Here is a 12,669-nt window from a genome sequence, read left to right as displayed (position 1 = left end):
AATACGACCACCGACAAATAGCGATACTTCAATACGACCACCCACACATAGCGATACTTCAATACGATCAGCTACACATAGCGATACTTCAATACGACCACCTACACATAGCCATATTTCAATACGATCACCTACACATAGCGATACTTCAATACGACTGCCTACACATAGCGATACTTCAATACGACCACCTACACATAGTGATACTTCAATATGACCATCTACACATAGCGATACTTCAATACGACCGCGCACACATAGCGATACTTCAATACGACCACCTACACATAGGGATATTTCAATACGACCACCTACACATAGCGATACTTCAATACGACCACCTACACATAGCGATATTTCAAAACGACCACCTATGCATAGCGATATTTCAATACGACCACTTACACATAGCGGTATTACAATACGATCACCTACACATAGCGATACTTCAATACGACCACCTACACATAGCGATACTTCAATACGACCACCTACAGATAGCGATACTTCAATACGACCACCTTCACATAGCGATATTTCAATGCGACCACTTACACATAGTGATACTTCAATAGGACGACCTACACATAGCAATACTTCAATACAACCACCTACACATAGCGATATTTCAATACGACCACTTACACATAGCTATATTTCAATACGACCACTTACATATAGCGATATTTCAATACGACCACCTACACATAGCAATACTTCAATACGACCACCTACACATAGCAATACTTCAATACGACCACCCACACATAGTGATACTTCAATACGACCACCCACACATAGCAATACTTCAATATGACCACCCACACATAGCGATACTTCAATACGACCACCCACACATAGCGATACTTCAATACGACCGTCTACACATAGCGATACTTCAATTCAACCTCCTACACATAACAATACTTCAATACGACCACCCACATATAGCGATACTTAAATACGACCACCTACACATAGCGATACTTCAATACGACCACCTACACATAGCGATACTTCAATACGACCACCCACACATAGCGATACTTCAATACGACCACCTACACATAGCGATACTTCAATACAACCACCTACACATAGCGATACGTCAATAAAACCACCCACACATAGCGATACTTCAATACAACCGCTTACACATAGCAAAACTTCAATACAATCATCAACACATAGCGATACTTCAATACAACCACCCACACATAGCGATACTTCAATACAATCACCTACACATAGCGATACTTCAATACGACAGCCAACACACAGCGATACTTCAAAATGATCACCTACTCATAGCGATACTTCAATACGACCACCCACACATAGCAATACTTCAATACGACCCCTTATACATAGCGATACTTCAACACGATCGCCTACACATAGCGATACTTCAATACGACCACCTACACATCGCAATATTTCAATACGACCACCTACACATACCGATACTTCAATACGACCACCTACACATAGCGATATTTCAATACGACCACCTACACATAGCGATATTTCAATACGACCATCTTCACATAGCGATATTTCAATACGACCACCCACACATAGCGATACTTCAATACGATCAGCTACACATAGCGATACTTCAATACGACCACCTACACATAGCCATATTTCAATACGATCACCTACACATAGCGATACTTCAATACGACTGCCTACACATAGCGATACTTCAATACGACCACCTACACATAGTGATACTTCAATATGACCATCTACACATAGCGATACTTCAATACGACCGCGCACACATAGCGATACTTCAATACGACCACCTACACATAGGGATATTTCAATACGACCACCTACACATAGCGATACTTCAATACGACCACCTACACATAGCGATATTTCAAAACGACCACCTACGCATAGCGATATTTCAATACGACCACCTTCACATAGCGATATTTCAATACGACCACTTACACATAGCGATATTACAATACGATCACCTACACATAGCGATACTTCAATACGACCACCTACACATAGCGATATTTCAATACGACCACTTACACATAGCGATATTTCAATACGACCACTTACATATAGCGATATTTCAATACGACCACCTACACATAGCAATACTTCAATACGACCACCTACACATAGCGATACTTCAATACGACCACCCACACATAGTGATACTTCAATACGACCACCCACACATAGCAATACTTCAATATGACCACCCACACATAGCGATACTTCAATACGACCACCCACACATAGCGATACTTCAATACGACCGTCTACACATAGCGATACTTCAATTCAACCTCCTACACATAACAATACTTCAATACGACCACCCACATATAGCGATACTTAAATACGACCACCTACACATAGCGATACTTCAATACGACCACCTACACATAGCGATACTTCAATACGACCACCCACACATAGCGATACTTCAATACGACCACCTACACATAGCGATACTTCAATACAACCACCTACACATAGCGATACGTCAATAAAACCACCCACACATAGCGATACTTCAATACAACCGCTTACACATAGCAAAACTTCAATACAATCATCGACACATAGCGATACTTCAATACAACCACCCACACATAGCGATACTTCAATACAATCACCTACACATAGTGATACTTCAATACGACAGCCAACACACAGCGATACTTCAAAATGATCACCTACTCATAGCGATACTTCAATACGACCACCCACACATAGCAATACTTCAATACGACCCCTTATACATAGCAATACTTCAACACGACCGCCTACACATAGCGATACTTCAATACGACCACCTACACATCGCAATATTTCAATACGACCACCTACACATACCGATACTTCAATACGACCACCTACACATAGCGATATTTCAATACGACCACCTACACATAGCGATATTTCAATACGACCATCTTCACATAGCGATATTTCAATACGACCACCTATACATAGCGATACTTCAATACGAACACTTACACATAGCAATACTTCAATACAACCACCTACACATAGCAATACTTCAATACAATCATCGACACAAAGCGATACTTCAATACGACCACCTACACATAGCGATACTTCAATACGACCACCCACACATAGTGATACTTCAATACGACCACCCACACATAGCAATACTTCAATATGACCACCCACACATAGCGATACTTCAATACGACCACCTACACATAGCGATATTTCAATACGACCACTTACACATAGCGATATTTCAATACGACCACTTACATATAGCGATATTTCAATACGACCACCTACACATAGCAATACTTCAATACGACCACCTACACATAGCGATACTTCAATACGACCACCCACACATAGTGATACTTCAATACGACCACCCACACATAGCAATACTTCAATATGACCACCCACACATAGCGATACTTCAATACGACCACCCACACATAGCGATACTTCAATACGACCGTCTACACATAGCGATACTTCAATTCAACCTCCTACACATAACAATACTTCAATACGACCACCCACATATAGCGATACTTAAATACGACCACCTACACATAGCGATACTTCAATACGACCACCTACACATAGCGATACTTCAATACGACCACCCACACATAGCGATACTTCAATACGACCACCTACACATAGCGATACTTCAATACAACCACCTACACATAGCGACACGTCATTAAAACCACCCACACATAGCGATACTTCAATACAACCGCTTACACATAGCAAAACTTCAATACAATCATCGACACATAGCGATACTTCAATACAACCACCCACACATAGCGATACTTCAATACAATCACCTACACATAGCGATACTTCAATACGACAGCCAACACACAGCGATACTTCAAAATGATCACCTACTCATAGCAATACTTCAATACGACCACCCACACATAGCAATACTTCAATACGACCACTTATACATAGCGATACTTCAACACGACCGCCTACACATAGCGATACTTCAATACGACCACCTACACATCGCAATATTTCAATACGACCACCTACACATACCGATACTTCAATACGACCACCTACACATAGCGATATTTCAATACGACCACCTACACATAGCGATATTTCAATACGACCATCTTCACATAGCGATATTTCAATACGACCACCTATACATAGCGATACTTCAATACGAACACTTACACATAGCAATACTTCAATACAACCACCTACACATAGCAATACTTCAATACAATCATCGACACAAAGCGTTACTTCAATACGACCATCTACACATTGCGATACTTCAATTCGATTACCTACTCATAGCGATACTTCAGTACGACAGCCTACACATAGCGATACTTCAAAATGATCACCTACACATAGCGATACTTCAATACGACCACCTACACATAGCGATACGTCAATAAAACCACCCACACATAGCGATACTTCAATACAACCGCTTACACATAGCAAAACTTCAATACAATCATCGACACATAGCGATACTTCAATACAACCACCCACACATAGCGATACTTCAATACAATCACCTACACATAGCGATACTTCAATACGACAGCCAACACACAGCGATACTTCAAAATGATCACCTACTCATAGCGATACTTCAATACGACCACCCACACATAGCAATACTTCAATACGACCACTTATACATAGCGATACTTCAACACGACCGCCTACACATAGCGATACTTCAATACGACCACCTACACATCGCAATATTTCAATACGACCACCTACACATACCGATACTTCAATACGACCACCTACACATAGCGATATTTCAATACGACCACCTACACATAGCGATATTTCAATACGACCATCTTCACATAGCGATATTTCAATACGACCACCTATACATAGCGATACTTCAATACGAACACTTACACATAGCAATACTTCAATACAACCACCTACACATAGCAATACTTCAATACAATCATCGACACAAAGCGTTACTTCAATACGACCATCTACACATTGCGATACTTCAATTCGATTACCTACTCATAGCGATACTTCAGTACGACAGCCTACACATAGCGATACTTCAAAATGATCACCTACACATAGCGATACTTCAATACGACCACCTACACATAGTGATACTTCAATACGATCACCTACACATAGCGATACTTCAATACAACTGCCTACACATAGCGATACTTCAAAACGACCACCTACACATAGCGATACTTCAATATGACCACCTACACATAGCGATACTTCAATGCGACCACTTAAACATAGCGATACTTCAATACGACAGCCAACACACAGCGATACTTCAAAATGATCACCTACTCATAGCGATACTTCAATACGACCACCCACACATAGCAATACTTCAATACGACCACCTATACATAGCGATACTTCAATACGAACACTTACACATAGCAATACTTCAATACAACCACCTACACATAGCAATACTTCAATACAATCATCGACACAAAGCGTTACTTCAATACGACCATCTACACATTGCGATACTTCAATTCGATTACCTACTCATAGCGATACTTCAGTACGACAGCCTACACATAGCGATACTTCAAAATGATCACCTACACATAGCGATACTTCAATACGACCACCTACACATAGCGATACGTCAATAAAACCACCCACACATAGCGATACTTCAATACAACCGCTTACACATAGCAAAACTTCAATACAATCATCGACACATAGCGATACTTCAATACAACCACCCACACATAGCGATACTTCAATACAATCACCTACACATAGCGATACTTCAATACGACAGCCAACACACAGCGATACTTCAAAATGATCACCTACTCATAGCGATACTTCAATACGACCACCCACACATAGCAATACTTCAATACGACCACTTATACATAGCGATACTTCAACACGACCGCCTACACATAGCGATACTTCAATACGACCACCTACACATCGCAATATTTCAATACGACCACCTACACATACCGATACTTCAATACGACCACCTACACATAGCGATATTTCAATACGACCACCTACACATAGCGATATTTCAATACGACCACCTACACATAGCGATACTTCAATACGACCACCTACACATAGCGATACTTCAATACGACCACCCACACATAGCGATACTTCAATACGACCACCCACACATAGCAATACTTCAATGTGACCACCCACACATAGCGATACTTCAATACGACCACCCACACATAGCGATACTTCAATACGACCGCCTACACATAGCGATACTTCAATTCAACCTCCTACACATAACAATACTTCAATACGACCACCCACATATAGCGATACTTAAATACGACCACCTACACATAGCGATACTTCAATACGACCACCTACACATAGCGATACTTCAATACGACCACCAACACATAGCGATACTTCAATACGACAGCCAACACACAGCGATACTTCAAAATGATCACCTACTCATAGCGATACTTCAATACGACCACCCACACATAGCAATACTTCAATACGACCACTTATACATAGCGATACTTCAATACGACCGCCTACACATAGCGATACTTCAATACGACCACCTACACATCGCGATATTTCAATACGACCACCTACACATACCGATTCTTCAATACGACCACCTACACATAACGATATTTCAATACGACCACCTACACATAGCGATATTTTAATACGACCACCTTCACATAGCGATATTTCAATACGACCACCTACACATAGCGATACTTCAATACGAACACTTACACATAGCAATACTTCAATACAACCACCTACACATAGCAATACTTCAATACAATCATCGACACAAAGCGATACTTCAATACGACCATCTACACATTGCGATACTTCAATTCGATTACCTACACATAGCGATACTTCAGTACGACAGCCTACACATAGTGATACTTCAAAATGATCACCTACACATAGCGATACTTCAATACGACCACATACACATAGCGATACTTCAATACGATCACCTACACATAGCGATACTTCAATACAACTGCCTACACATAACGAAACTTCAATATGACCACCTACACATAGCGATACTTCAATACGACCACCTACACATAGCGATACTTCAATACGACCACCCACACATAACGATACTTCAATACGACCACCCACACATAGCAATACTTCAATACGACCACCCACACATACCGATACTTCAATACGACCGCCAACACATAGCGATATATCAATTCAACAGCCTACACATAACGATACTTCAATACGACCACCCACACATAGCGATAAATAAATACGATCACTTACATATAGCTATACTTCAATACGACCGCCTACACATAGCAATACTTCAATACAACCACCTACACATAGCGATACTTCAATACGACTGCCAACACACAGCGATACTTCAAAATGATCACCTACACATAGCGATACTTCAATACGATCACCCACACATAGCGATACTTCAATACGATCACCTACACATAGCGATACTTCAATACGACCACCTACACATAGCGATACTTCAATACGACCACCTACACATAGCGATACTTCAATACGACCACCTACACATAGCGATACTTCAATATGACCACGTACACATAGCGATATTTCAATACAACCACCCACACATAGCGATATTTCAATACGATCACCTACACATAGCGATACTTCAATACGACAGCCAACACACAGCGATACTTCAAAATGATCACCTACTCATAGAGATACTTCAATACGACCACCCACACATAGCAATATTTCAATACGACCAATTATACATAGCGATACTTCAATACGACCGCCTACACATAGCGATACTTCAATACGACCACCTGCACATCGCGATATTTCAATACGACCACCTACACATACCGATACTTCAATACGACCACCCACACATAGCAATACTTCAATATGACCACCCACACATAGCGATACTTCAATTCGACCACCTACACATACCGATACTTCAATACGACCGCCAACACATAGCGATACTTCAATTCAACAGCCTACACATAACGATACTTCAATACGACCACCCACACATAGCGATACATAAATACGATCACTTACATATAGCTATACTTCAATACGGCCGCCTACACATAGCAATACTTCAATACAACCACCTACACATAGCGATACTTCAATACGACTGCCAACACACAGCGATACTTCAAAATGATCACCTACACATAGCGATACTTCAATACGACCACCCACACATAGCGATACTTCAATACGATCACCTACAGATAGCGATACTTCAATACGACCACCTACACATAGCGATACTTCAATACGACCACCTACACATAGCGATACTTCAATACGACCACCTACACATAGCGATATTTCAATATGACCACCTACACATAGCGATATTTCAATACGACCACCTACACATAGCGATACTTCAATACAACCACCTACACATAGAGATACTTCAATACAATCATCGACACATAGCGATACTTCAATACGACTACCAACACATAGTGATACTTCAATTCGATCACCTACAGATAGCGATACTTCAGTACGACAGCCTACACATAGCGATACTTCAAAATGATCACCTATACATAGCGATATTTCAATACGACCACCTACACATAGCGATACTTCAATACGACCACCTACACCTAGCAATACTTCAATACAACCACCTACACATAGCGATACTTCAATTCGATCACCTACAGATAGCGATACTTCAGTACGACAGCCTACACATAGCGATACTTCAAAATGATCACCTACACATAGCGATATTTCAATACGACCACCTACACATAGCGATACTTCAATACGATCACCTACACATAGCGATACTTCAATACAACTGCCTACACATAGCGATACTTCAATACGACCACCTACACATAGCGATACTTCAATATGACCACCTACACATAGCGATACTTCAATGCGACCACTTAAACATAGCGATACTTCAATACGACCACCTACACATAGCGATACTTCAATACGACCACCCACAGATAGCGATACTGCAATACGATCAGCTACACATAGCGATACTTCAATACGACCACCCACACATAGCAATACTTCAATATGACCACCCACACATAGCGATACTTCAATACGACCACCCACACATAGCTATACTTCAATACGACCGCCTACACATAGCGATACTTCAATTCAACCACCTACACATAACAATACTTCAATACGACCACCCACACATAGCGATACTTAAATACGATCACCTACACGTAGCTATACTTCAATACGACCGCCTACACATAGCAATACTTCAATACGACCACCTACACATAGCAATACCTCAATACAACCACCTACACATAGCGATACGTCAATAAAACCACCCACCCATAGCGATACTTCAATACGACCACCTACACATAGCGATACTTCAATACAACCACCTACACTCAGCGATACGTCAATAAAACCACCCACACATAGCGATACTTCAATACAACCGCTTACACATAGCAAAACTTCAATACAATCATCGACACATAGCGATACTTCAATACAACCACCCACACATAGCGATACTTCAATACAATCACCTACACATAGCGATACTTCAATACGACAGCCAACACATAGCGATACTTCAAAATGATCCCCTACTCATAGCGATACTTCAATACGACCCCCCACACATAGCGATACTTCAATACGACCACTTACACATAGCGATACTTCAATACGACCGCCTACACATAGCGATACTTCAATACAACCACCTACTCATAGCGATATTTCAATACGACCACCTACACATAGCGATACTTCAATACGACCACCTACACATAGCGATATTTCAATACGACCACCTACACATAGCGATATTTCAATACGACCACCTTCACATAGCGATATTTCAATACGACCACCTACACATAGCGATACTTCAATACGACCACTTACACATAGCAATACTTCAATACAACAACCTACACATAGCAATACTTCAATACAACTACCTACACATAGTGATACTTCAATACGACCACCTACACATAGCGATACTTCAATACGACCACCTACACATAGCGATACTTCAATACGACCACCCACACATAGCGATACTTCAATACGACCACCCACACATAGCAATACTTCAATATGACCACCCACACATAGCGATATTTCAATACGACCACCCACACATACCGATACTTCAATACGACCGCCAACACATAGCGATACTTCAATTCAACAGCCTACACATAACGATACTTCAATACGACCACCCACACGTAGCATTACATAAATACGATCACTTACATATAGCTATACTTCAATACGACCACCTACACATAGCAATACTTCAATACAACCACCTACACATAGCGATACTTCAATACGACTACCAACACACAGCGATACTTCAAAATGATCACCTACAAATAGCGATACTTCAATACGACCACCCACACATAGCGATACTTCAATACGATCACCTACACATAGCGATACTTCAATACGACCACCTACACATAGCGATACTTCAATATGGCCACTTACACATAACGATACTTCAATACAACCACCTACACATAGCAATACTTCAATACGACCACCGGCACATAGTGATACTTCAATACGATCGCCTACACATAGCAATACTTCAATACGATCACCTACACATAGCGATACTTCAATACGATCACCTACACGTAGCTATACTTCAATACGACCGCCTACACATAGCAATACTTCAATACGACCACCTACACATAGCAATACTTCAATACAACCACCTACACATAGCGATACGTCAATAAAACCACCCACACATAGCGATACTTCAATACGACCACCTACACATAGCGATACTTCAATACAACCACCTACACATAGCGATACGTCAATAAAACCACCCACACATAGCGATACTTCAATACAACCGCTTACACATAGCAAAACTTCAATACAATCATCGACACATAGCGATACTTCAATACAACCACCCACACATAGCGATACTTCAATACAATCACCTACACATAGCGATACTTCAATACGACAGCCAACACATAGCGATACTTCAAAATGATCCCCTACTCATAGCGATACTTCAATACGACCCCCCACACATAGCGATACTTCAATACGACCACTTACACATAGCGATACTTCAATACGACCGCCTACACATAGCGATACTTCAATACAACCATCTACTCATAGCGATATTTCAATACGACCACCTACACATAGCGATACTTCAATACGACCACCTACACATAGCGATATTTCAATACGACCACCTACACATAGCGATATTTCAATACGACCACCTTCACATAGCGATATTTCAATACGACCACCTACACATAGCGATACTTCAATACGACCACTTACACATAGCAATACTTCAATACAACAACCTACACATAGCAATACTTCAATACAACTACCTACACATAGTGATACTTCAATACGACCACCTACACATAGCGATACTTCAATACGACCACCTACACATAGCGATACTTCAATACGACCACCCACACATAGCGATACTTCAATTCGACCACCTACACATACCGATACTTCAATACGACCGCCAACACATAGCGATACTTCAATTCAACAGCCTACACATAACGATACTTCAATACGACCACCCACACATAGCGATACATAAATACGATCACTTACATATAGCTATACTTCAATACGGCCGCCTACACATAGCAATACTTCAATACAACCACCTACACATAGCGATACTTCAATACGACTGCCAACACACAGCGATACTTCAAAATGATCACCTACACATAGCGATACTTCAATACGACCACCCACACATAGCGATACTTCAATACGATCACCTACAGATAGCGATACTTCAATACGACCACCTACACATAGCGATACTTCAATACGACCACCTACACATAGCGATACTTCAATACGACCACCTACACATAGCGATATTTCAATATGACCACCTACACATAGCGATATTTCAATACGACCACCTACACATAGCGATACTTCAATACAACCACCTACACATAGAGATACTTCAATACAATCATCGACACATAGCGATACTTCAATACGACTACCAACACATAGCGATACTTCAATTCGATCACCTACAGATAGCGATACTTCAGTACGACAGCCTACACATAGCGATACTTCAAAATGATCACCTATACATAGCGATATTTCAATACGACCACCTACACATAGCGAAACTTCAATACGACCACCTACACCTAGCAATACTTCAATACAACCACCTACACATAGCGATACTTCAATTCGATCACCTACAGATAGCGATACTTCAGTACGACAGCCTACACATAGCGATACTTCAAAATGATCACCTACACATAGCGATATTTCAATACGACCACCTACACATAGCGATACTTCAATACGATCACCTACACATAGCGATACTTCAATACAACTGCCTACACATAGCGATACTTCCATACGACCACCTACACATAGCGATACTTCAATATGACCACCTACACATAGCGATACTTCAATGCGACCACTTAAACATAGCGATACTTCAATACGACCACCTACACATAGCGATACTTCAATACGACCACCCACAGATAGCGATACTGCAATACGATC

This window comes from Saccoglossus kowalevskii, chromosome 4 (assembly GCF_978046115.1).
Source record: "Saccoglossus kowalevskii chromosome 4, keSacKowa6.1, whole genome shotgun sequence".
Classification (NCBI taxonomy): domain Eukaryota; kingdom Metazoa; phylum Hemichordata; class Enteropneusta; family Harrimaniidae; genus Saccoglossus; species Saccoglossus kowalevskii.
The sequence above is the reverse complement of the archived record's forward strand: the minus strand, read 5'-3'. Positions refer to the sequence as shown.